The sequence below is a fragment of the Mus caroli genome, chromosome 4 (genome assembly GCF_900094665.2).
Source record: "Mus caroli chromosome 4, CAROLI_EIJ_v1.1, whole genome shotgun sequence".
Taxonomy (NCBI): Eukaryota; Metazoa; Chordata; class Mammalia; order Rodentia; family Muridae; genus Mus; species Mus caroli.
Window position 1 is genome coordinate 9,881,282 of NC_034573.1, and position 27,138 is coordinate 9,908,419.

The window sequence follows — 27,138 nt, forward strand, 5'->3', positions numbered from 1 at the left end:
ACCCAAGACTACCAGCCCAGGGATGGTCCCACCCACAAGGGGCCTTTCTCCCTTGATCACTAATTGAGAAAATGCCTTACAGTTGGAACTCATGGAGGCATTTCCTCAACTGAAGCTCCTTTCTCTGTGATAACTCCAGCTGTGTCAAGTTGACACAAAAATAGCCAGTACAGCAGGTCTGGGTGGTTGCTGAAGGTCTACATTACTGTGCCTAGGTATTTATTTCTCATTAGCATAACAAATAACGGCTTTTATTATGATGTTTATATATGTGTATATATATACATATATATATATGCTTTTTTCTTTGATTCAAGTTTTATTGCATTTAATTTATCTGAATTTGTTAACATTACAAACATATTTTGAGTGAATAGACTTACATCACATTCTTCATTTCCTTTTCTATCCCAACTCCTCCCAGAAAGCCTCCCTTCAAAACCTGCAATACCGTTCATTTTTTATCATATTCTTTAACATTTATAAAATATTGTAACAATAAAAATGAGTATTATAAAAGTTGTTTGATAAAAAACAATCAATTGAACAGTCTTATGTAAATATTTGTCTATAGCACTGAAAATATATACATTTCTCTCAATATAAATTTTAAATAACTCCAAATATATTAACTTTATGACATTTTAAAATAATATATCACTCTTAGTTCTTTTTAATGAACATAAATAGATAGTCTTTTTGTTTGTTTGTTTGTTTTGTTTTTAGTAGAGCTTAAAATCTTAGCTTACTGTATACAAACACAAAATCAGAACAGTTTTTGGACATAGGAGCTCATTGTAATAAGGCTGTACTTGAATGTCCCTCACATCACCAAAGGATTTTACCTCCATAGTAGATAAGCTAAGAGTTGACAGTTCTGCTGTGCCAAGGAATGAATTGTAGGCAAGATTTTTGGATACAGATTTCTTGCTATGGTCAAAGCTATTTGACTTGAGTGATTGTTGTCATTCTCGGCCAGCAGGGAACAGGTTACATTCATCTAAGAAATGGTGTGTGTTTTAATATGGTCTATCCAAGAAGTCATTCATCAACTGTTTCAATGAAGAATGGTTCTGCTTGGAGGGTGGCACAGATGTTAGGTGAGGGTAAGATTCTGGTTCATTGGCTGTGATGATTTTGAAACAGATTTCATCTCAGAATAAGAGTAACTTATAAGATCCTCTTCTTCAAAATTGATACAATAATTACAAATATCAAGCAAAGCCTCACTCTTTGCTATTCTCTTACAAGCCACCTCCCAAATTACTTGTCTACATTATTTTTTGGCTGTATAAATAATTTTGAAATATATAAGCTGTTCTGTTAACCATAGTTTAGTGTAAAAATATCAAATAAACAATCCTACTAATAGAGAGGCTGAGATAGGAGAAACGATTTCAAGACCATTATGTAGCACATAGCAAGATCCTGTCATGTACAAACAAACAGAAAGTACATATGGATTGTACAATATTGGACCTATTTCTCCCATTATCAAATTAGAGAGACCATGGGATGACAGCTGACAAAGTTCTAATTCCTCATATTTTTGAATTTCAATCTATTAGGATATGTTGGTAATATTAATTTTCATATTAAGAGATATTAAGAAAAATGACTGTTACTTCCTGTTAATTTTCTTGTTAGAGGTAGAATTATGTTTGTGTCGATTTGTTGAAGATTACTTTCTTGCTTCTTCTAGGGTGTAGTTTCATTTCTTGTGTTGGTGTTTTCCATCTATTATCCTTTTTAGGGCTGGATTTGTGGAAAGATATTGTTTAAATTTGGTTTTGTCATGGAGTATCTTGTTTTCTCCGTCTACGGTGATTGAGAGTTTTGCTGCGTATAGTAGTCTGGGCTGGCATTTCTGTTGTCTTAGGGTCTGTATGACATCTGCTCAGAATCTTCTAGCTTTCATAGTCTCTGGTGAGAAGTCTGGTGTAGTTCTGAGAGGTCTGCCTTTATATGTTACTTGACCTTTTTCCCTTACTGCTTTTGAGATTCTTTCTTTGTTTAGTGCATTTGGTGTTTTGATTATTATGTGACAGGAGGAATTTCTTTCCTGGTCAAGTCTCTTTGGAGTTCTGTAGGCTTCTTGTATGTTCATGGGCATCTCTTTCTTTGAGTTAGGGAAGTTTTCTTCTATAATTTTGTCGAAGCTATTTACTGGCCCTTTAAGTTGGAAATCTTCACTCTCTTCTATAACCATTATCCTTAGGTTTGGTCTTCTCATTGTGTCCTGGATTTCCTAGATGTTTTGAGTTAGGAGCTTTTTGCTTTTTGTGTTTTCTTTGACTGTTGTGTTAATGTTTTCTATGGTACCTTCTGCACCTGAGATTCGTCTATGTCTTGTATTCTGTTGGTGATGCTTGCATTTATGACTCCTGATCTCTTTCCTAGGTTTTTCTAATTTCAGGGTTGTCTCCCTTTGTGATTTCTTTATTGATTCTAATTCCATTTTTAGATCCTGGATGGTTTTGTTCCTTTCCTTCGCCGGTTTGATTATGTTTCCTGTAACTCTTTAAGGGATTTTTGTGTTTCCTCTTAAGGGCTTCTAGCTGTTTACCCATGTTCTCCTGTATTTCTTTAAGGGAGTTATTTATGTCCTTCTTAATGTTCTCTATCATCATCATAAGAAGTGATTTTAGATCTGAATCTTGCTTTTTCGGTATGGTGGTGTATCCAGGATTTGCTATGATGGGAGACTTGGGTTCTAATGATGCCAAGTAACCTTGCTTTCTGTTGCTTATGTTCTTATGCTTGCCTCCTGCCATCTGATTATCTCTAGTGCTACCTGCCCTGGCTATGTCTGACTGAAGCCTGTCCTTCCTGTGATCATGGTTGTGTGAACTCCTTCAAGTCAAGCTGTCTCTGTGATCCTGTGATACTGGGATCCTGCGATCCTGAGATCCTGGATGTGTCCAAGCTCCTGGGAGTCAAGCTTCCTTTGAGACATTGAGATCCTGGTGTGCCCAAGCTCCTGGGACCCTGTGATCCTCTAATCCTGGGCATGTTAAAGCACCTTGGAGTGGAGCTGTGTCTGGGTGTTGTGGGGCTGGCTGTGGAATTTGCACCCAAGGTCTGCTCTGGGTGCCGGCCCAGACAGACCAGAAGGCTTCATATATATATTCTTGTACTCTGCTCACAATCATTATACATTACATTCTCTTGTCTTCTCACTTCTACTGAACCCTTCTTCTCACCCAATAGTTTCTTTATACTTTCATATCATATATATTTATAAAATACATATCAGTATAAAATATATATCCTTTAAATATAGAATTTGCATGCAAGAGAAAAGATGAAATATTTGCTTTTCTTAGTCTGGCTTATTTTGCTTAATATGATATAACTTCAACTACATTTATATAATGTTATAGTTTGCCTTATTTTAGAGATCACCAAATCTGTTATGTGTATATCATATTTGTCCTTATCCACTCATCTATTGATTGCTATATTATCAGTAGCGAGACTCAATTATCTGCAGTAGACTTACTTAGAATCTTTCAAGTATATACCTGAGTGATATGGCTGAATTATATGATAATTCTATCTTAAGCTTTTTTTGAGGGGCGGGGGTGACTTCCATATTGGTTTCCATAGTAATTACACAATTTACTTTCCTACCTGAAATGTATAAAAATTATTTCCAACCACATTCTTATCAGCATTTGGTATCATTTGTTTCCTTCAGCATAAGGACTCACACTGAGGTTGAGATGGAATCTTGGTGTAATTATTTTTAAACTAAAATTTAAAGTTAATATGTGAAGTAGTAGTGGATATTGTTAAAACATTTTCATGAGTTAGTTTAATTTTTCTCAAATGTCTTTTCTTGCATTTAATATAGTATATATATGCATATATCTATTTCTTGTATAATGTAGTTTAATATAATTTATATTCATGAGGCTAAAGGATAATGCACTTTTTAAATGTATGTATTGACTATTTGTATTTCTCATATTGAGAATTATCCATTGTATTTGCTTGTTTATTCATCAACTGTTTTGTTGTTGAGCACTCAAAATTTTTGAGTTCTTTATATGGTTTAGATATGATTGTATCATTGGATGTACTTGGAAAGGATCTCCCACTCTCAGGTGTCTCTCCCTCTGCTGATGTGCAATAGCTTTCTTGTAATTTCATGTACTCTCCACTGTTATTTCTTGGGATTATATCTGTGCTAATAATGTTCTTTTTAGAAACTCCTTATCTATCCTTTACGATTGAAATGTTTGGCTTGTATTTTCCTCAGGCAGTTTCAGAATTTCAGGCTATATCTTAGAGTTTGTATTCAATTACACACTTATTTTTGCAGTTATATGAAAGGGGTAAAAGTTCATTACAGTTGTATGTCTATTTTAGCCAGCACCATGAGTTGAAGAAGGTGTCTTTTCTCTATTGTATATTTTGACCCCTTTGCCAGAAAGTCAGTGTATTTTAGCTGCATTTATCTGTAGGGCCTTTATTTCATTCCAGTGGTCTATGTGTCTGTTTTGTGCCAAGACCATGGCTCTGTAGTGTAACCTGAAATCAGATATTTTGATATCTCCTGTGTTGCTTTTCCTGCTTAAGAAATGCTTTAGCCATTTGGTTCTGTTTTCTTTCATGTGCATTTTAGGACTAGCTTTTCTAATTCTCTGAACAGTGACATGGGAACTTGATGGATTGCATTGAAGCTGTGAATGTCTTTTGGTAATATAGCCATTTGTGGAAAATTAATTTTGTTGATTTTGAGCATAGAAGTTTTTCTCATCTACTAGCACCTCCTTCATTTTATTACTTCAGTGCTTTTAATTTTAATCAATGTGTGTGTGTGTGTGTGTGTGTGTGTGTTGTGTGTGTGTGTAGGGGAGTGTGCATGACTATGAAGATCCACTTATTCACTCTTGGAGAGCAAGCTAGTAAGCCGTGTTCTTCTATGGCTTGATATTTATGCCTTCAGATTTCTGCATGAATTTCTGCTCCTTCAATAATAGAATATCATCAAGATACCTAAGCGAAATGAGCCCTGTCACGGACCGGGCTCAATCAGCCCCCTTCAATCCATGGGAATCAGGGTCTTAGACAAATGGACATAGAGTCGGCGAGAAGGGGGTAACAAAGAGACTCGACACAAGGGAGTGTGGATCTGAATGTAATGTCAAATTGAGCATCAAACTTTTTATACAGGAGAAAATAGGGAAGTTAGGTGACTCATCAGCAAGGTACAATAAGGTTACTGGATGCTTAATGATTCTTAAACAAAACAGAGGAATGCAAACACAAAGACTGGCAGGAACTGGGCAATAAAACAACTGAGACAAAGTCAGCTCTATCTAAGCTCTATCTAAGGTCTTAGAAGCCAGGTGTGAGGTCTTTCACTCGGGGCAAGGGCTTTCATGCCCAAGTCATAGTTCTAATTAGGGAGTTCTGCTCTAGCTAGCCATCTCATGAATAATGCAATACTCTAAAACCACAGCCAGATCTACTTCCTAAACCATTGTAAATTCCTGTATATGGGAGCGACTTGGCTTTTATTCTAAGTGATATTGGAGGGGGGACACTTTCTACTAATAAGTAATGTAGTCTGCCATACATAACTACAATAAGAATTCTAAACTTTGCTAAGCTTGCCCTGAGATTTCTATCTCTATGTAGTGGCTAGTAAAGCCTGATTTCTTTCATTATCTCTCTTACAATACTAGAGGCAATTCTGAATGTCACTGAATAGGCAACATTCTTACTGAATTCCAAGCCCAGGGTTGGCTGAAGGACTACCTATTAGGGCATTGGTGAAGGCCAGGAAGCAAAGTTCGATTTTGCTTAGGTATTTGGCAAGTCATTGCTTGGAGGCACCTATAGCAAAACAATACTGAAAGGAAGCACACAGATCCATTTGCAAGGACAAAATTGGAGCATACATGCTATGGGATGCCACAGTTCCAGGAGACTAAGTTTCTGTGAAACTCTTCGCCTCAGGAATGCTTCCAGGTTTCTAAACCTGTCAAGCACGTCACTACTGGAGTTGATGTAGCAGAGTCCTTTACTTTCCAAGTTATTTTTGGTCATTTTTTTAAAACATAGCAATAAATAGCAAACTAGGACAACACCTGTCTTCACCCCACCTCCTCCCTTTTCTGGGGTTAGAGATGTGGGTGTAGTCACACCCATAAGAAGCCCTTCATTCTCAGAGCCATCTCCTAATCTAAGATTCTGATTTCTGGCCATTGATTTTAATATCCTGCTAATTTGGGGATAATCTTTTCCCAGTCTGGGAGAGTTCCTGATTTTCTAATATTTAAAAAGATGCTGATATGATGTGCCTGGTCCTGAGGCACTCTTCCCAGCATGACTTTGACCAAGATGTTATTAAAGCTTATCAAGACTCCCTGGGACTGTTATTCAAACTTAACTTCCTAAATTTGCACATTCCTCTTATAAAGTCTAATCAGTAGTTCTGGTATTGGGCCCAATGCTTTGCATTCACTAAGCCTGACGAAGATTCAGATATAGATTGGAGCTCACACTATATATAAAAAACCCAACCCTCTTCTATATCTTTGTTTCATCAATTATCACTTCTTTGTCTGTGTTTTGACTTGTGTTTCCTAGGGGACTTCCTCTAGGACACATGTCCCTTATTTGTTTATAAACACTTATGTAGCACTTTCAGTGTGTTTGGCACTGTCCTGCATGCTTCACACACATCAACGTTTTATTCATCATCCAAATCTCATTCTTGTAGCTAGTGGATACACAGTCCAGTCACCCATCCACAGTTCTGAGCAGTAGCTAGTAGAGTAATTTAAATATAGGCAATATGGCTCTAGAATTCCTGTAACAAATTACCAGCCTATGCTCCATTTCACCCCAGGTAACTTCATGTCTTTTTAAAGGAGAGAGCAGACAAGTGAGCTCTTTTTTTCTAGCCCCTCCCTGCCCGTGTATGTGTGTGCACATGTATAATCTGTGTATATGATATATGCATATAAATGAGTGCTCATGTCGGGGCAGGTAGAGGAAGAAGCTAAAGGTAACATTGGATATAATTTTCAGTTGCTGTCCACATTGATGTTGTTGTTGTTGTTGTTATTTGAGATAGGGTCTCTCACTGAACTTGAAACTTATTAATTTAGCTAGAACCGTTGGGGAGCAAGCTACAGGTATCCTTGTTTCTGATTTCTCTGTGAGGGGGTTATAGATGAATACTGCCATATCCAGGTTTTTCATGGGTGCTGTGGCTCAAATTCACATCCCTGTGCTTACACAGCAAGCAAGTTAAAAACTTAATCATTTTCCCAGGACCCCTTCTTTCTTTTGATACCTAGATAGATTCTCTTGGCTCCTTTGCCAATGATCATTCGTTTCTTTACTCCTATTACTTTTAAGTATACTACTTATAAGTAAATTTTGGAGTCAATGTTAATATAACTCATAAAACTAATTTAAAAATGAAGAAATTGTGTTTGACTTATTGATATGCTTATTTAATGTCAAACAAATGATTTGAATTCAGCAAGCTGTCTAGCAAGTTCATGTGATATTGCGTGCAATACACCAGGTGGCAAGAATACAAAAATATTTAAGACAATATCTTTTGTTTTTAAGATCCTGGTTAACACTGTTTCAAACACACATACACACAAAGATATACACGTACATATGTATATATTTTCTTGTTACATGATGTACTCTAGTCTTACATAAAATGTCAGATGAAGCTACAAGGACAAGAAAAGAAGCATAGATGGGTATACAGAAGATAAACAGACTATATTAAGGTGGGTGGACAGCCCAGATATCTGGTATATGTAAAGCAAAGGACAGGTTCTGAGGAAGAAAAATTCTGTGAGCTATGGTTGAGGAGGCCTGTGGTTTTGGCATCAGATATGAGAATGTCTATGATCTGATGATTGAGGCAGAAATCATGTAGACACTGGGTGAACCAATCCATTAAAGAAAGTTCAGGCCTGGGGATGAAGATCATTTGATAGAGTGCTTGCTAGCATGCATGAGTTTGGATATATTCTCTGGCATGGCACAAACCAGGTGTAATGGCTGACATCTGTAGTCCCAGCTCTGGGAATGTGGAGGCAGGAGGATCCAAGGCCATCCTTATTGGTTACACAGTGAGTTCATGGCTAACTCTTGGAGCACCAGATTGTCTCACCAAACAAGGAAACAAACAAGAAAACATTTATCATCTGACACAGTGAGAAGTATTTAAGGAGCTCATTATGGAAAAAAGCATCCATGCTTGCAGAACACTTCAGATGTTTTCGCATGATGTGTGCTTTATTAAATTATATAAATATATTATTAAATATTGCACTATTTTTCATTATACATAGTCACTCTACCTCAGTGTGGTAAGCACTAATATTGCTGTATAGCAGATGATGTTGCTTAGACAACAAAAAATCGGGAGTGGAGCCTGGATTCAAATCTGGTTTTGAATCTGTGCTTTTTTTCTAAGACATCTGTTGAAGGAATATTAGGCAAACAAAGGAAGAAAATCTTCTAAGTACAGACCTTAATCCTGTTGATGGAAAACAAGCAGCATGACCAAAACATACTTGAAATTATTTACAGGCTTTATGTAAGAGAGTCAAGATGCCAATGACTTATTTCTTTCTTTCTTTCCCGTGACTTTAGTAATTTAAACAATTATTTGAGTAAGTAATACTGAATATTTACTGATTCCAGATGACTGTTCTTTGGAGGTAAAATTTCAGGTATCTTCAAACCTTTTCTTGAATATATAGACTGCTTATAAACTCGTCACTCTCTACATGAAACCACTGTGTGGGTTTTATTGTCTTGTTATGCACAGAAAATAAAAATGTGAAGGTTTCATTCCAATGAAATGAATATGGAAGGTCCTTTCAAAACTATGATTTATTCACAGGATTAGTGTAAGAGATATTTGCATCTCACAGAGCTCAAACTGTGCTGTTTCTGTTACCTTTTAATTTTATGAAAAATTGATGGCAGATAAGATATGGCACCAGGAGTCCTGATATAAATTCTGTCTGTCCGTCTGTCTTAGTGCTTTTTTATTACTAGCAATTTTTGATCTAACACTCGTCACCCAGGAAGAAGGGAAGTGGTGGAAATAAACTTTCCTCCTAATGATATAGGGAGTAACTTCTGAACATGTGCCTAGCTCATCTTGTCTCTAATATCTACAACATGGATATTAGCATGGAGCAGGGCACCAACTGAGTGAGCAGATTCATTGACTATCTGTCAGTTACAGATTAAATCCTCAAGTCCTCGAGGCTCTTCTCCACTTTCTTTTCTGTTAGTTTCAGTGTATCTGGGTTTATGTGGAGGTCCTTGATCCATTTGGACTTGAGCTTTGTACAAGGAGCTAAAAATAGATTGATTTGCATTCTTCTATACGCTAACCGCTGTTGAACCAGCACCATTTGTTGAAAATGCTGTCTTTTTTCCACTGGAAAATACAGAAGTGGAGGCTCACAGCCATTCATTGGACTAAGCACAGGGTCCCCAATGGAGGAGCTAGAGAGAGGACCCAAGGAGTTGAAAGGATTTGCAGCCCCATGGGAGGAACAACAAAATGAAATAACCAGTAGCCCCAGAGCTCCCAGGGACTAAACCACCAATCAAAGATTACACACGGAGGGACTCAAGGCTTCAGTCACATACGTAGACTTGTGAGACATCAATGAGAGGAGATGTCTTTGGCCTTGTGAAGGCTCAATGCCCCAGTTACAGGAATGCCAGGACACAGAAGGGAGAGTGGGTTGATTAAGGAGCGGGGCAGAGGGGATGAGAAAGGAGGATTTTGGGAGGGGAAATGAGGAAAGGGGATAAAATTTGAAATGTAAATAAAAAATATCTAATAAAAAATGAAAGCAATCCTCAAGTCCTCACATAGCAGTAGAAATTTCAGTATCCACAGATGTAAGAAATGAGAGGCACAGATCAAAGCCTAGCAGTTGATTTTCACACTGCCTTTTCTACCTATTCTGCTTATGGCTTAAGTTTATCTATTAAGTTATTCACGGGAGGTGTTACAATTACTTGCCTTTATTGGAACAAATTCTATGCTTGCTACTAGGAAGACAAACATAAAAGCCACCACCATGAGGGCCCGAAAAGATAGTGATGGAAATGGGTGGTACAATTGAAATGCAATGTGGTTATGATAGAGTTAAATAATAATAACACTTTATAAAACATTTAGAGGAATTCTCTGCCTGTCCATCTTTGAGGCACAGGGTATATGATATGGGATATCATCTGACTGTTAGACTGTTAGTATACCACTTTATGGGGGCCAGTTGAGAGGGTTACACACCTTCCTGTGTCTGACATGTTCAATAATGTCTTGGACTTGGCTTGTCTAATGTGATTTTAATACACCTGTGCCCCTACTATATCAGTTTCCCTTGATGAATGTGTAGGGCAGCATTCTTCCTACTTCCAAGAGTAAGTCATTTCTCAGTGTTTGTGGCATGGTTGAAGCAGGGTAGACACTGCTGTTTCAGGTCTACCCTGGAGCCCAGTGACCTTCCACTTTCAAAATGGAACAAGAAGCTTGTTATAAAAACAGAGTTTTTCAAGGTAATGCATATCCTAATAAAACATTGTTTTGTGGGATTTGGAGTAGTGCAGGGCAGGATGTAGACTTATCTGAAAAGGACTTAAAACATATGATTTGGTTCATACCTAAGGATATTCAATAAGTAAATTTGAATGTGCACTTGATTCTAAAGCATTAATAATAGCAAATAAATATAAATATTGCTAATAACACAATAAGTAAATCACCAATACAAGGAAGCTCAAAACTTTAGAGCTGAGTGCACATTGACACTATAACTAGCTTGATTAAAATAATTTTATTGTTTACATAAATAGAATAGCTATTGATTTAAATACATTAATTGTTAATATAAATATATATTAAAATATATATTCATCATATTGAACAATGGCTTCTTTGAATTAGGTTAAAATCATCAAAACAAATTTATTTTGGATACTGTGGATGACCTAAAAGGATGTTTCTGTTAAGCATGTGTAGACTGTAAATAAACACAATAAATATTTAAAAAAATACTTAACACTTTATAAAACATTTACTGTTCAAAGCGGTGGTAAGATTATCTTTAATTTAAAATCCAAAGACTCCTAACAGACAGGCTCTTATTTGTGTTTTACAAATACTAAGTGTTATTACGTCTTTCATGACTATAGTAATCAGGACAGCTGACTATAGAGCCAATGCATTTGCTTGGTTAATTCAGATATAAGACATGGAACAGTATCTGCTATCTTCTGCAAAGTCTAGGCAGTGGAGTAGAAAAACATGGAATGAAAGGTTCCCAAATGCTGCAATGCAGAATCATATGGGGGACATTTAAAAAGTCTTAATCCTTGGGTCATAAATAGTAACTCTATGGGTAAGATGGCATTAGTAGTTTTAAATTGTTCTAGGTGATTCTAATTTGAAGATGAAGAATACCACTGCTACAAACCGTAAAGTGCTGGATCATTTTGAGAGTTCTTCTTGTCTCATTTCCCCCATTCTGTTCCTGAAAGTTCAAAGACAGAAGACACGAAGACACCTAACTTCAGCTATCTTCAAGTCTCTATGCTTCACAAACATTTGTTGGGAACATAGCATTGCATGAATCATTGGTTAAACAGGCAGTTGGGTGGTTATAATTATTAGTCAAAGGGCAGGCCATTCACAGCTTGCTTAGAAACCAGTTCTATTAGAATACAGGGCCTCAAAGGCAAGGGAAATCTATTCCTGTCTGTGAAGCCTGGACACTGCAGCTAGTGCCAGAAACCTTTGAAGAAATGGGTTTGACTGTTAATAGAAAATAAAGTAAAAACTCAATTCAGTAGTAAATCTAAAAGCTAACCAGAGAACTAATTTAGAGCTAAAATTACAATTCCTGGTTTGGAAGTTAGGTTTAGAGGTTCACATCAATACATCCTCATTTTAGAACAAATTCATTAATAACGTGTGAAAACTCAGAGACATATGCGTTGGCTTAGTCATATGTACAGTTTAAGATAGTTACAATTGGTTGCTGCCATTGCTGTGACTATCTATTTTTCTTTTTAAGACTAGAGCAATGTTATGATTCCTCCAGTCTTCTGCTACTTAGCCAGGCTGTGGGTTTTGTGCTTAGCACAAAGAAATGTGAGATTGGGAGTTGTCTGTGTAAAAATCCAGTCCTTAAACAGGAGTGTCACTGATTCTTTTGTCCTGCAATGATAATTCCAGGAAAATTCAGAGTGGATCATCCTCTGTCTTGATTTGCGTGGAAGAATGAAGTATGGGAAGGTCCCCAAACCCAAGCCACTCAAGCCTGGTAGAAGAGAGACTAGCAAAGAAAGAAAAGAAAAATGGAAGAATCTTTGAATAAAGACGAGACTCCAAGAAATCTCAGGGAGCAGAGGTTAAACCCACATGAAGCAGGAAAGTGAAAGCTGGCTAGCTAAATATTTGAACTCAGTCTGTGGTTTGAAGTTTTCATGGGAGGAACCTTGCCTCAGCAGGCTCACTACCTGCTTCACATGGTTGCTTCCAAAGTCTGAAACAGTCTCTTTACTGAAAGGACATTCTATTATGAAGTATATAGTCATGAATAAAAATCCTAGCCCAACAGGCATATCAACTAGAAGGAATTATTCTTCAGATGTACATGGATTGGCAACAAAAATCTTGGGATGAACAAAGAACTTCAAGTCCTTAAATTCCTAACTGGGGTCATGAAAGTGGATTTTAGGCATTGTTCTGTACATCTGTGGGTATCAGAGGGAGGGCTTGCTCATGTGCTTTGTAAGCTATGCGAAACCATTATCCTTCCTTTATCTATCCTGTATAGCATCCTTTAGTATAATTTGAGGTTCCTAGAGCTCTTCCAGTTTCAGCTTTATATGCGAAGGCTGAGCACTGGCTCTTAGCAATGATTGGCTGATTTTGGAAATTGAGAGAAATGGCTGATGCATCTTAGTTGTTTAAGCCAGGCTCTTGGGAATAAGCCAGAAATTACAGGATTTCTTTAATGCAGGCCTTGTGAGTCTTCTTGTGATTGGTTGCCATTGGATCAAATGTTCACTTCTGGCCCAGAAAGTTGCATTAAAGGGGAACAAATGACCAAATTGTAGTGCAACTTGACCACCACAGACTTTGGTGTGGGGCAGCATGCTTTTGAAGATAATGTGTATGGAAAAAGAATTATTATGGCTGGTATATTTAAGACAAATCTAGACAAATCTATGCTGTTAAAATTAGAAATTAATTTGGGTTCCGAGGCCCCCGGTTTAATTAAACCAGAGAATATGGGATTCTATTCACAGACATTCCTGAAGTTAAAAAGTAGAGTTATCCTTTGTCCTTGAAGTCATTTATCTCCCCCCCCCCCAAATCCCTTACTCCTTCAAGAGCCTTTACCCTTACATAAACAACACATAGTGCCATACTCACATCATTTCATATGCTGTCCCTAAGTTATTATGGGAGTTCTCCATGCCATGGCTTGGAAGAACTATGTAGATCTGCAATGTAAAGACTCTGAAACATTCTTCTCAGACTCAAACCTTAAGCTTAGGAAACTGCTCTCTGAAAAATGGAGATGATGAAAATCCAACAGCAGGTGTCTCTGAGGTTTCTCTGAAGAACATCCCTTTTGGTTTGTGTAGTGGCTATTCCTGGTTGTCAACTTGACTATATTTGGAATGAACTACAATCCAGAATTAGAAGGCTCACCAGTGACCCTTATCTGGAGGCTTGGAGATCCTTATCTGGATCTTGGTATGGAGATCTTGAGCCATAGTGGCTATGGATTCCAGAAGATTAAATCTCCGAGTTTAAGGAGATTTAATCTGGGCTACACCTTTTATCTGGGATTAAAGGTGTGGTGGAACACACCTTTAATCTGGGCTACACCTTCTGCTGGAGACAATATAAGGACATTGGAAGAAGGGAGTCTAGCTCTTGCTCCTGCGCCTGCTTGCTGTGTGAGACTGAGTAACTGCTAGATCCTTGGACTTCCATTCACAGCTGCGACTGAACCATTGTTGGGAATTGGGCTGCCGACTGTAAGTCATCAATAAATTCTTTTACTATATAGAGACTACCCATAAGTTCTGTGACTCTAGAGAACCCTGACTAATACAGTTTGTTACTCTGATTTTTCATAGTTATCATAGAAATTTAAAAATCAGACAATCTGTGGTAGAAATTTAACCATTAAGTTTATGGCAACTCTGGGAAGCACGTAACTGTCATGTCTATCCTTAACACTTGATTGACCTATAAACATGGCCACTGCTGTCTTCTTTGCATGTATCTCTAGCTCTGACTCTGAATTAAGATCAGTCCCTCTTTCCATCTTAGAAATAAAAAAGCAACAAGATAAACTCTTTTCCTTTCGATTCCCATGGTGATTTTTACACATAATTTAGTTTTGACCCCAATTTTATAACTAAGAAGTGTGGAAAGAGATAGTAATAGTTGAGAGAAATGGGAGTTCAGGCCTGGAGAACCTGAGCTGCTTAAACCCTGCTATTCCTCAAAAGAAAGACATCTTTCAGAGTTTATGAGAAATCCAATGGCTTTTGGAAAATCCTTGGCAAACTCCTCAAAATATGTTTCCAATGTTTTCAACTCAAACAAATTAAAAACATATTTTTTTCCTGGCACCTTCCTCCTCCATTTTAAAGGATATGTGTGTGTATTTTTCGGGGAATTTTCGGGCACGTGGTTCTAATTTTCACTTAACTCATCATGATATTATTTTGTAAGAGCTATTCAATGACTAAGAACCCTCTTGCATCCTTTAAAAAATACATTAGTCCTTAAAAAAAAAACAACAAAAAACCTTATTTCTTAGAAATAGGAAGTCAGAGAAAGCAGCAGGGAGCACAAGGCAAGGAAGTGTTTCAGGGCTTCTCTGGCAGCGTGAGATCAACTCTGCTCCATTTTCTTTAAATGAACCCAGTTACTTGCAGTCAGGTCCTTCTCTGGAAAATCCTTCCCAGAATGAGTCAGCTCCCCTGTGTGTGAAATGATTCCAGTTGGAGAGAGACCTCCTTTGCTATGCAGCATGATGGAAGACTGTAGAAACATTTCAAACTTTCTCATCATGCCCTCAGATCTCATTTCTCATCATCAGAGGAAGACGCTACGTTATCTTCTGGTCACTCTGCGAGGTAAACCCGTAGGTTTTCACAGGCAACAATTTGTCTTTAAAAATTGACCCCATGAGCTTTGTTCCTCAGGTTGCTATGATTAAACAACTCCCAATTTCCTTTAACAAGCCCATTTAAATTGTTTTATCTTTGAAATAATACTGTAATTACATCTTTTTCCCTTCCCTTCCAACATCTTCTACCATGTATTTACCCTACTGATCTTTTTCAAATTCACGGCCTCTGGCCTCTTTTTCTTTAAAAGTTGTTAAATGTTGTGAGTGGGAGAAAAATAGTCTTCCCCAGGATGAGTCTCCCAATTAATTATCTAATCCCAAGTAGTAAGCTCTGAAATCATGCATATATAAGTAACATTACAATGACCAAACAGATTGTAGTTACATGTTTATGAACAAATTAATTTTTATTACAATTTTTAATAAATATAATAATTTTATAATAATTTTATAACAATAATATGCCTCCTAGCCCCTCAAAATACTTTGGAATGAGACGGTTTTACAGTGTCACAAGCCAAAAACATATCCATATATATACTACACACACATGCAGACATACATAAATATATGTGTATTTACAGTATGAATATATATATAAACACATGTCTCATTTCCTAATTTATTAAATATTTCATTCATATTTATTGATAACTGAAGTAGTTCAGGACTTTGTAAGATATCAAGGGTGCAAGTTGGAATAAGTAAAACTTGTAACCTCAAGGAACTCAAAGAATATAGGTTGAAAAAATAATTTTAAAGTCTACTAAAGTGCAATCGCAGACATACGTTCGAGGTACAGCAAGGGCAGAGAAGCAGATGGGCAGTGAGGGGTGACAGCTAAGAGCAGCAAGGAGTCTGAGCCTTAAAACTGACTTGACTGCCTCATCACCATGCACACAGGGGAAGGTCAGTCTGACCAATGGAGATGGATAAACAAAGCAGAGGTAAAAATCCTTGGCCCCTTTGGAGCACGGCCAGGCTTTTGGCATGAGTTGTTTATGCTATGAAAGAAAGATGGCTCTCGAGAAACCCAGTGGTGAACATTCTTGGCAGTGGAACTGGTTCAGGTTTTATCACAAAGCAAATGGGGATGGTCCCATTCATGATTAGATTAAAACAAATACAAAAACAAAAAAAACAAAAAACAAAAAACGAAAACGAAAACCAAAACCAAAACCATAACCAAAACCAAAACCAAAACCAAAACCAAAACCAAAAGCCGGGCAGTAGTGGCGCACGCCTTTAATCCCATCACTTGGGAGGCAGAGGCAGGCAAATTTCTGAGTCTGAGCCCAGCCTGGTCTACAGAGTGAGTTCCAGGACAGCCAGGCCTACACAGAGAAACCCTGTCTTGATAAAAGCCAAACCAAACAAAACCAAACCAACAACAAAAATATGAAAAACCAAAAAAACCAAACAACAGCAACAACAACAAAAAACCTTCTCCCTCGCCTTACAGCCTGCTGAGTGGGACATGAGGTGTGCAAAGAGAGAGACATACAGGAACAGAGAGGATGGGCCCAAATGCTTACACCATGTGAGAGAATGAGGAAGAGGAGAGGAAGTATTTCGGGATTGTACCAAGGACAAATATATGGACTCTTGGTGAGGATAATGAATTCTGTTTAAAGAAGGGAAGTTGCAGTTCCCTATGGGACATTCATGTGCACAAACTGTAGGCAAACCTGACTGCATCCTATAGCTTCCCTGTCACACTTTTAGCAAATAACACTGGAAAGCAAGCTTCCTAACATCATTTCCTCTGACATAACTTTAATAGATGGGTCTCTGCTTCCTTGTTCCTGAAACTTAGTCCTTAGTCTACTCTTCCCTGTCCTTAACTTTACCCATTGCTTGCTAGAGACCCTTGCAATATTAGGAGATTGTGCACATGAAATACGACCATCATGCCCACCCATTGGGGCATTGATTTCTGTAAGAGATTTCTACCATTTATTGTTTATCGTTTGTTCTTTGTGAAGTGTACTTTGTTCCAGTCTTTTCTTTTTTAAATCCTTGCCTTTGAACTCTTTGCCTGTTTGCTGTTTAGTAATGCTGGAGAACAGAACATGGGCCATGCCACTAAGACCAAGCTTCTAGGTTTTATATATTTGATGACAATTCCTTGTAATAATCTGTGGAGTAAGACAATGCACTATGTAATACTAACATTGTCATGGTTTATTATATCAGTATTTCTGGGAATCAATGCTGCTGTAGTAATTGGTAAAATTTATTTTCAACAGTCAGAATAATTTAAACTCTCTCCTACATTATTTTCAAACACATTGTTGCACATTGAAACACATTGGAACACATTGTCTCTATCACTCACTGAGACATGAATTTGTTCTGCCTTGCAATATGTATCACCTGTCATTTTATTGTCATTTAACATACATTATTACTATTTACATTGGTGCACAAGTCTCTTAAAACAGTGCTTTGTATGTTTTTTTTTAAAAATCACCAATGTGTCAAGTTTAGAAATAGAAAAGTTAAGAACTCAATACTTGTTAAATTAGTTAAATAAATACTATTCTTCTCCTTTATTTTAGAAAATATAATAATACAGATATTTGAATGGTTAGATGGGGATTAAAATTTTCACTTAACTATTTAGTCTACTTGTATTATTTAGCTTCCTTGAGCTTCAATTCTCCATGTGTAAAATGGAGATCTGAAAGATGACATCAATACCAAGAGAAATATACATCGCATACTGAACTACCCTAAGAACCTAGCATTCTAGTGCAATTTTATTATCCTAAAAACTCGTACATAAATACACATTACATTTATATAAGCCAATTTATCCTCAACTCCCCCCCCCTACAAGTAAGCTACTACTATTACACACGTTTAGATAAGTAAATAGAGTTATAGAGTAAAACAGTCGCCTCAATAAAAGTTTCTTCACAGGTTTAGCATAAGGACTTAATATGTCCATACAAGGAAAGCACCAAGCACAACACTTAACACACTGTACATAAATGCTCAATGTATGTTATTAATGCCTCATTTATTGTTGATATACTTCACTTGTAAGAGGGTCTGTTGCAGAGCCCAAAATTCTGCATATAAATTAAGATGGTAATTATTATTCATCCATTAGATGTCAAACATGAACTCTTTGGCCAGGAAGCTCCCGCTTTACACTAGCCAAGGGAAGCATGCAAATTGCATTTAGTAAATCATGACTTAGTCATAATGTTTAAGAGGCAGTTTAGAAATTAAAAGGACCTGCTAGATGTGCCTGGTATGATGATGTTGAAAATGGGTTAAGACTTTTAGTACTCATGACCTTTAATCTTTGAGGGGAAAAAAATCAAACAAAAGTTACAGAGATGAATGATGAAACAGTCATACAGTCTCCTATCCCCACCCCCAAGTTATGCTAAAGTTAAAAGAAGAAAAATCCACAAGATGGAGAGATGGACTCGTCAGGCTGCCATTTTTGCTAGTACTTCTGCACACTTTGGTCTTATGAGCAAATTCATAATTGCCCCGTGTTTCAGCTCTCTTTAAGTCACATCATCTGTATGTTGTAAAGTAACTTTGAAGTAAACTCATACTTTATCTGTATCTTTCCATGTGTGTTTCATTTCCTTTAACCACTGGTTTTGAAATCCCTTTGCCTAGAGCTTTCACATTGGTCTGGGGAGAGCTTGCCCCAATGCCTTCCTCCCAGACACTGACTTGCAGGCATATGCTCTCTTTGTCTTGAACAGAGACTGGTGATTCATGAATGACAACCGATTCATCTCAGCAGCAGCCAGGCCTTTGCTACAGCACATCCCTCTTCCTTGCAGGGTAGCTTCTAGGAATTGTGTCTCTCACTTCAGGATGGTTCTTACCTCTTTCCTACCTTAGCCTTTCCACAAATTAAAGGAGGTATTTTTTAATGATTCACTGAAAGGACAAGAAAGGCTTAAAAAGGCAAGAAGAAACAGGAAGGGGGTGGAAGGGAAAGAATGAGTAAATACTGAAGGCACTGACTCCAATTTTCATAATTGGTAAACCTTTCACTGTTGCCAAGAAATTTGGAGAGACAAACAAACACTAATGAGCCAATATAAAGACCAAAAGAGTTGGAATATTTAGAGATACTTTTAAATATTCAAAAATGCAGTGGCCTCCAAGGATCAATATCTGTTTTGCAAGCATTCTTGGTTTCTATTTTAAAATGCTTATTCCTCAAGGGCAGGAGACTTGGCTGACATTTCTTTATAACACTGATGCTCATTGCATAGTATGTTTTCAGTAAATGCTTGCTTATTCAATAAATGAATGAAGTTTCTATTCCCACATGAAAAGGTATTGGCAATTATCATAGAAAAAGCAACCAATATGTAGGAAGGAAACTTCCTGTCCAAGGGCTTTAAACAGAGAAACCCTATACCACTGATGAACAGGCACAAAGAATCAGGTATCTATTTTCTTCTATTTGCATCAAAGAAAAAATATGGATCTTGGCCATGTCTTAGAAGTAATACTGGAAGTAAAATAATTGCTCAAAATTAAAGCAAAGAGAAAAGAGAAATTACATATGCAGAAAAGTCAAGCTAGAAGAAATTAATTTCTAGAGAAATATTTTCTATAACACACTTATTAAATAATCATAAATCATCTTGTGAGTCCTAAAATACACATACATTCTCACTAGCTACATGTCCAGGGATGAGAATTTATTACATGAGGTTCCTTGAAAATGCCCCATTCTTTCTGTATGGCTCAGGGAAGGTTCTTTTTTATCTTTCTTTTTCTTTCCTTCTTTCTTTCTTTCTTTCTTTCTTTCTTTCTTTCTTTCTTTCTTTCTGTCTGTCTGTCTGTCTGTCTGTCTGTCTGTCTTTCTTTCTTTCTTTCTCTCTCTCTCTCTCTTTCTCTCTCTTTCTTTCTTTCTTTCTTTCTTTCTTTCTTTCTTTCTTTCTTTCTTTCTTTCTTATTTTGTTGTTGTTGTTGTTGTTGTTGTTCTGTTACTGCTCAACCTCAAGCCAGAGTGTATCAATATTTTGGTTTTATCTGCCCTTCCCCTAGTAGAGAAGAATGTCCTCAAACTCTTGAGAGTAGGGGACAAAGAACACAGAAGGCCTTCAGGATCCAACCTCAGATTAAGCTGCTCAGTGATCATCTTTTATTGATAAATTGACTTCAGAGCATAACTCTGAGATATTCTATTTTAAGAAGTCCATGTTGTTTCTTCGTCCTACAAAACACTCCTGTCTATTGTCTTTGTGTGGTATGAATTATCGCCCAGAAAGGAAGTGGTGCTGGGAAGAAAGCTTTTTACCATAGAACAACACACCATGGTATCATAGTTTTCTCTGTCCTCCACCCATACACACCCTTTCCTACTGTATTTAATTTCCAGGAAATGGTTTTATACCACTGTCACTTCCTACGACCACTCCATTCTTTCTGAACATCATTAGTTTACTCTATAGGGAACCTCAACTAATGTTCTACTATTTACAGAAAGGTTGTATCAAATAATGATGATGAACATCGTATTACCAATAACCATGAAAATAAACACTTCAGGTGCTGACCTCAGCCATTATACATTCTAACTTGCTGAAGTCTCACAACTACTGTGAGATGTTACTGGGACATGGTTATTCCCATTTTATAGATGAAATAACAAAAACAGAGAGGTTAAAAAAATTGCCAGTGTCATCAAGCAAGTAGTAGAGTAGGTAAAGAGTACCTGTGAATCCCAGTTACAACCATCCCAAATTTAAACCAATATCATGGCAGCATAGCACAACCTGAGTGCTGTGTAACACAGTGGTAATGTATGACATTCTGGTTTGCCACCCATTTTGATATAGGCTATGTTCTCCTCTCTGTTGCTCATTAGTTATAGGGTATATACTCAGGAATATATGCAGCCTTTTCTAGATTTCAGAGAAAACTCAGGGAGAGGAAACACCAGTCTTTCTTGCCATCACTAAGTCTTAGCGATTCCATCATATCCATTGGCTTCAAGAAGCCAGGCAACATCTCGCACTGCAAAATACTGTCTGCTCCATTCACTGCACTGGAAGCCATTTGCCATCCAAAATTTAAATTATTAATGTACAAGTATTTAAAAATATATCCATTAAGGCTGGTAAAGTTGTGCCTGATTAACAGGCTTTTCATAAATGCACTGACACAAACTTTTTTTTTTTAAATTAATTCAGCCTGCAAATGAACATCATCCATTTTGCTATCATATTTTATCAGTCTGTAAAGTGCATTCTCACTTCAGCTTTCAGCTATGAATGCAGAGCACTGTGAAAAATGACAGAATTTTAATGAGAAAGTGAACAACATGCCATCAACACCCTTTTGCCAGTAAAAATGGCACAACATCAAAGTTTTAAATCATGTTCCCTCCACACCTTTGGACATCTGTGATTCTGTCTGAGTCCTCAAAATCTGCTACATCCATCACCAGGTGCAGCCTTTAAACATGGAGGCACTGTCTACTTCACTGGTTGGCATGGCAACAGTTGTCAAATCATCCCTTGATAATGCTCTTTAATTGATTGTATAAATTATTCTGAGCTATGTGATTGCAAAATGATGTACTGAGGCTCTTAAGTGAGCAGGTCGGCTGCATTCCAAGGTGCACCACATTCCCTGCCTTTGCCCATGAAAACGACCTCCTTAAATTGCCAAAACACTCAGGATAAGGCATAAATAGTAAGTGTTAAGGAATACATTAAAGCAGAGGCATAGGCAGTTGCCTCTTCAAGTGTATGTTAACTTTCCAAAAACCAACAGGCTGTGTGTACTGTAATGACACTTCTGAAGAATCACGTTCAGAGATTAGTTTGCTCAAAGGTAGAACAATATCAATGACATAAGAATTCAATAGTTGCTTGCATTAGTGGAGATGTTATAGGTTATCTGTTATAGGTGTGATGTGTTACCAACCCTTGCTGCTATCTTTATTCATTAACCTGCCCTGGGTTCTTTACTCTTGTAATTTTTTTTACCATACACTCAGCACAGAGGGTGTTGCCATTGAATAGGCTCTCCTGTTGCCTCCATCATTGGCTGAATGGCTTCCTGTGATTCTGGCATCTCTTCTCAGTTTTGAGAAGCATGGAAGAGATTGGAAACTATGCCTAAAGCAGTCTGATATTTTCATTTCAGTTCTCTTTCCCTCCACAAAAATACTCCTTCTAGTGTTCTACCTTGTGCAAATATGAGGAAGTTGAGCATGCTAGTGTTTACATAAGCTTATCAGTTAGTGGTTTTTACCATGTAGCTCTCTGTTCCTCAGCTGCAGTATTGCTTGGGACCTATTGGCTTAGTGAGCACTCCTGGATATTCTGATATAGTTCATATTTATTAATATGATCAGGTCATAGAGCATGTTACTCCAAAGACATGGATTCAGTTGGTCTGAAGTAGCCTATATTTTCCTGAACTTAAGAAAAAGAAATTCCCATATAAGCCCCATTATCAGAGAAGACTGGAGAACTCTGTATAGGATCGACAATTTTGACTATAAGATGTCCTTACAAGCTGTTATGCCTTTATTTATTTATTTATTTATTTATTTATTTATGGTCACCGTTTAAGATTTATTCTTTTAGTCACACTTCTAACATTTACTTATATATTCATGCCATATATTACATCCAGTTTTGGAGACATAACAAAAACCAAACATTGTTAGGCTACTTTAGTAGTTATGACAAGGTGCCCAAGACTGGCACATTATAAAGGATTTGATTTGTATTTGAGTGCAGTTGTTCAAGGTTGAGAAGTTCAGGATCTGCTGAGAAAATTGGTTGAGAGCTTACAATTTCATAATTCTAGCATAGCAAGAAGAACAGAAGAGCAAGCAGGTCTTGGCAGAAAGTCACATGACAAAAACGGAGGGAAAATAAATCACTTCATATTCACCTCCTCTTATAGCATCTAATCTGATCTTGTGTTACAGAGCGCTTACTCCAAGAACAAGGTAAAGCCTAGTTAAGGACCTAAAGACCTTTTAAAGTCTCTAGGACCTCTTCAAACTGCAACATGGAGACCAAAGATCAACATGAGTTCTGGCAATATAAAACCTTTTTCAAGGCAAAGATAAACTTTACATTGAGACTGTGTCATAATACTTAATCAAGAAGCAAATAAGTATATGTAAATATAATTAATGACAAAAATGAAGGCATTTAGCTCTGAGAAAGCATTCAGCAGATTTGCTTTATATAGAGAAACAGAAAACTAAAGAACAATTACATCCAAGTCTGCGCTGAGATAGAGCTCAGAGGAAGGGTTCATCTATGTGACTGGAAATTCCTGGAATATTTTGCACAGTAGTAGTCACCTGTACATGCCATACCGAAGGATAAGACTTTTCAGCAGGTGGAAGCAGGCAACCATGGCTTTCTGCTTCCTGACTTCTATGAAGTGTAAGCATCAGCTTCATTTCCCCACCACCAGAGGTATTGTTGCCATGCCTCTTCAGTGCCCAGTTGATAAACTGTGCTCTCAAACCATGTGCCCAAATAAATCCTTCCTCTCTTGAGATGCTTCTTGTCAGGTGTGTCCTCACAATAATGAAAAAAGTAATAGATTTGGGAAATTGGCACTGAGAAGTAGGGTAGTTTCTTAGTAATCAAGTTGTCTATGTTGTCTTTAGGCCTTTGGAACTGGTTTAAGGGAAGAATATGAAAGATTTGGGTGGTATTACCCAAAGAAACCCTAGAGTATTATAAACAGAATAGGTCACCTTGGTGAGAATTCCAAAGACCAGAATGCTGATAGTAATATAGACAATAATGGCCAGGGAGTTGAGCTATTAGAAATTGAGTTAGAGATCATTTATGTTACATTCTGGTAAAGAATTTGGCTAAATTTTGCTCATGTCCTGAAAATTTTAGAGAAACTGAATTTAAAATCATTGGACTAATTTGCTTCAAAGAGGAAATATTATAGATATCCCAGAGAATGGAGCCAACACATGTTCCAAGCCACTCTTGATTCCATGCATTTCCCACCATGACAGACTTTAATCTTGAACTGTGAACCAAAGTGTGTGTGTGTGTGTGTGAGAGAGAGAGGGGGGGGGGAGACAGAGAGACAGACACACACACACACAAAGGGAGAGGGGGATGGAGAGGGAGAGAGGTCCAGGTCCGTTTGGAGAGGAGAGATGGGGTTAGGATTTGGGATATGGTGCTTTGAGGTATAGTGTAGAGGACAAAGCATTGTATGAAGAGATAAATTAAGTTGATAGCGTCAGATGGCTTTAGATCAGGGATACAATGGGGTCTTTGTAACTAATAACTTGCTGTTGGACATCTTTTTGCCTCAAAAGGTTGCTGTCTCCTCAATTCAGTATTCTGGCTCCATCAGGAATTCTTGGCCTTGCCCTGTTAGAGCATCCTACAATGGTCCACTATCTGAGATAACAAAATCCCATCCTGACCTTTAAATGTAGAGCAATAATGAAAGTCTGGAATATGGATAGACTCTGAGAGCTTTGCTTTTCCACATTTCCTAGCAGCACTGCATGATGTAACTACCATGTTCACAGGTAAGTTTCATGATAACGGAGCAGTCAGGCATTCCTCCTGAAGAGCACCAGGAGGGCTTTCTGTGTTTTACTTTCTTTTATGTTGTTCTGTAAATGCATTTGTTAAATGTTTAATATCACTTATAGATGCTTTTGGCAAACCAATTTTTATAAACTTTGTCCACCCTGACTATTATTGCCACATGTTACTTCTGACTTTGAGTTTTAGTGTCTTATAAACATCGACATTTCATTTGGAACTAGTCCCAAGGATCTTCCAGCCAAGTTACATAGCAAAAGACTCTTTAAACAACCCAGTGATTAAGTGTTCGTTTGCAATCTAAGAGGCCCAACATTTCAAATAATCAAATTAGATCATATCAGCAAAAAAGTTTAGATAAACTTTGTAAATGACCTTGCAACAGAAACTGCAGTTTTGAAGGGCCTCTGCACTCAATATCTGTTTAAATTCTTTGAAAGGAGTAGTCTGAAAATTAGTGGAAGAAGCATTTTTGTTTTAATCTTCATTTACAGGAACAGTGAGGACAGTATGCAAGTTTCAGTGGAGCCTGGAAACTTCCCTTATTATGATTCTTGAAGCTAAAGCAACACTAATGATTTCCATTCTCTCCAGCACCTGACTTTCCAAAAGGGACTCTGTAAACAATCACACACACACACACACACACACACACACACACACACACACACACACTCACACAAGAATATGCACACAAACACACGTGCACACATTTTCTCTCTCTCTCTCTCTCAAACACACACACTCACAAGCACACCACACACACACACACACACACACACACACACACACACACAAGAATAAACACACACACACATGCACACATTCTCTCTCTCTCTCAAACACACACAATCACAAGCACACCACACACACACACACACACTTTTTCAAATGTCAGAGTACAGTTTCATCCCATTAGTGAGACGACAGCAGAAGCTCATAAGTAAAGTCTGAGGAAAGTACTAGAACCAAAGACAGGAAATAGCTAGTGACTGGGAGAGAGAAGACTCTTTTACATCTTGTCCCACTTTAGAGACTTGTTTTAAAAGTAATATTAAGATGGTGACTTCAGCTGTTCTTAACTGGTTATGATAAAAAATCTAAACCTGGCATCTCCCATTATTTTCCCTGGAGTAATATCATTCCTCTGTGAAAACCAACTTTGAAAAGTTGCATATATATGCAGAAAAATACCATTTTGACAAGCATATCATAGGAAAAAAGAACCTCACTTTGTGTGGACATCCGGGATGGAACGTGGGAATTATCTTTTATATTCTACAAAATAATGTAGCAAATTATCTCCATTCAGTCTCCCCTTTCAGCCTGTATTCAACAGGCACATTGTACATGGAGCACCAGCAGTTAGAGAATTGTGGAGAAAGAAAGCCTGGACTTGACATGTGTGCAGAGGCAGAGCGTGCTGTCTGGTCCATCATGGCACAATGCCTACTGGGGATGCTTTTGTATCGATGCCTTCACTGGAGTCATTAAGTGTAACATTGTGGGCGCTTGGGGAGAGCAGGGCTTCTCAAAGAAGCATGTATAGGAATTTCCTCCAAAGGAAAAAGAAAACATTCCTTTAATGAATAGTTTCTGAATGATTACTAGTTGTCAAACACTGGGGCTACAGAAAGTTTATTGTACACTTTGGAATATAGATAACGAAATGATTATAACATAGTGTAGCAGCAGCTACCATTTATTTGGTGTGTATTTCCATGGTAAATGTTTTTTTTTTTTTTAAATCTTGTTTAATTTCACAGAACCTAGCAGGTTCTTAAAGAATTTTCTGTTTTTATTACACTATCTGTTATAATTGTTATTGTCATGCCATATTATAGATGAAGAAACTGAGATCCAAGCAATCTAAGTGTCACTGAGCTCATGCAGCTTGTATGTGGAAGAGGGGCAGTCCTCAGCTAAGGCAAAACATGATTGAATATTCTTTTTCAATAAAAACTCTCTACTTATCACTTAGGAAAAATTCAACATCAGGCAAGTTTCTGCAAAATGGAGTGGTGCTTTCCTTCTTAGACATTTATTATGAGTATAGGATTAATTAGTTCAGAATATATTTTTGTACATCATTGAGAAAAATCATGTACCACACAAATATTCAATATATTTTCAAAGGTTGTTATAATATCCAGAGGCTGTGCATGGTGGCACTTACCTATAACTCCAGTCCTTGGGAGATTATGAGTTCGAAGTCAGCTTTGTCTGCAGAGAGAGATTCTGTTTCCTCCCTGCAGCTCCTCAAATAACAATAGTTATTGCTCTTTAGAGAAGGTGATGAAAATGACTTTGCTTTAGAATCTTCCATCCCACCAGAGAATTCCTAAACCTGATAATCAGCTTCAGTGAAGTAGCTGGATATAAAATTA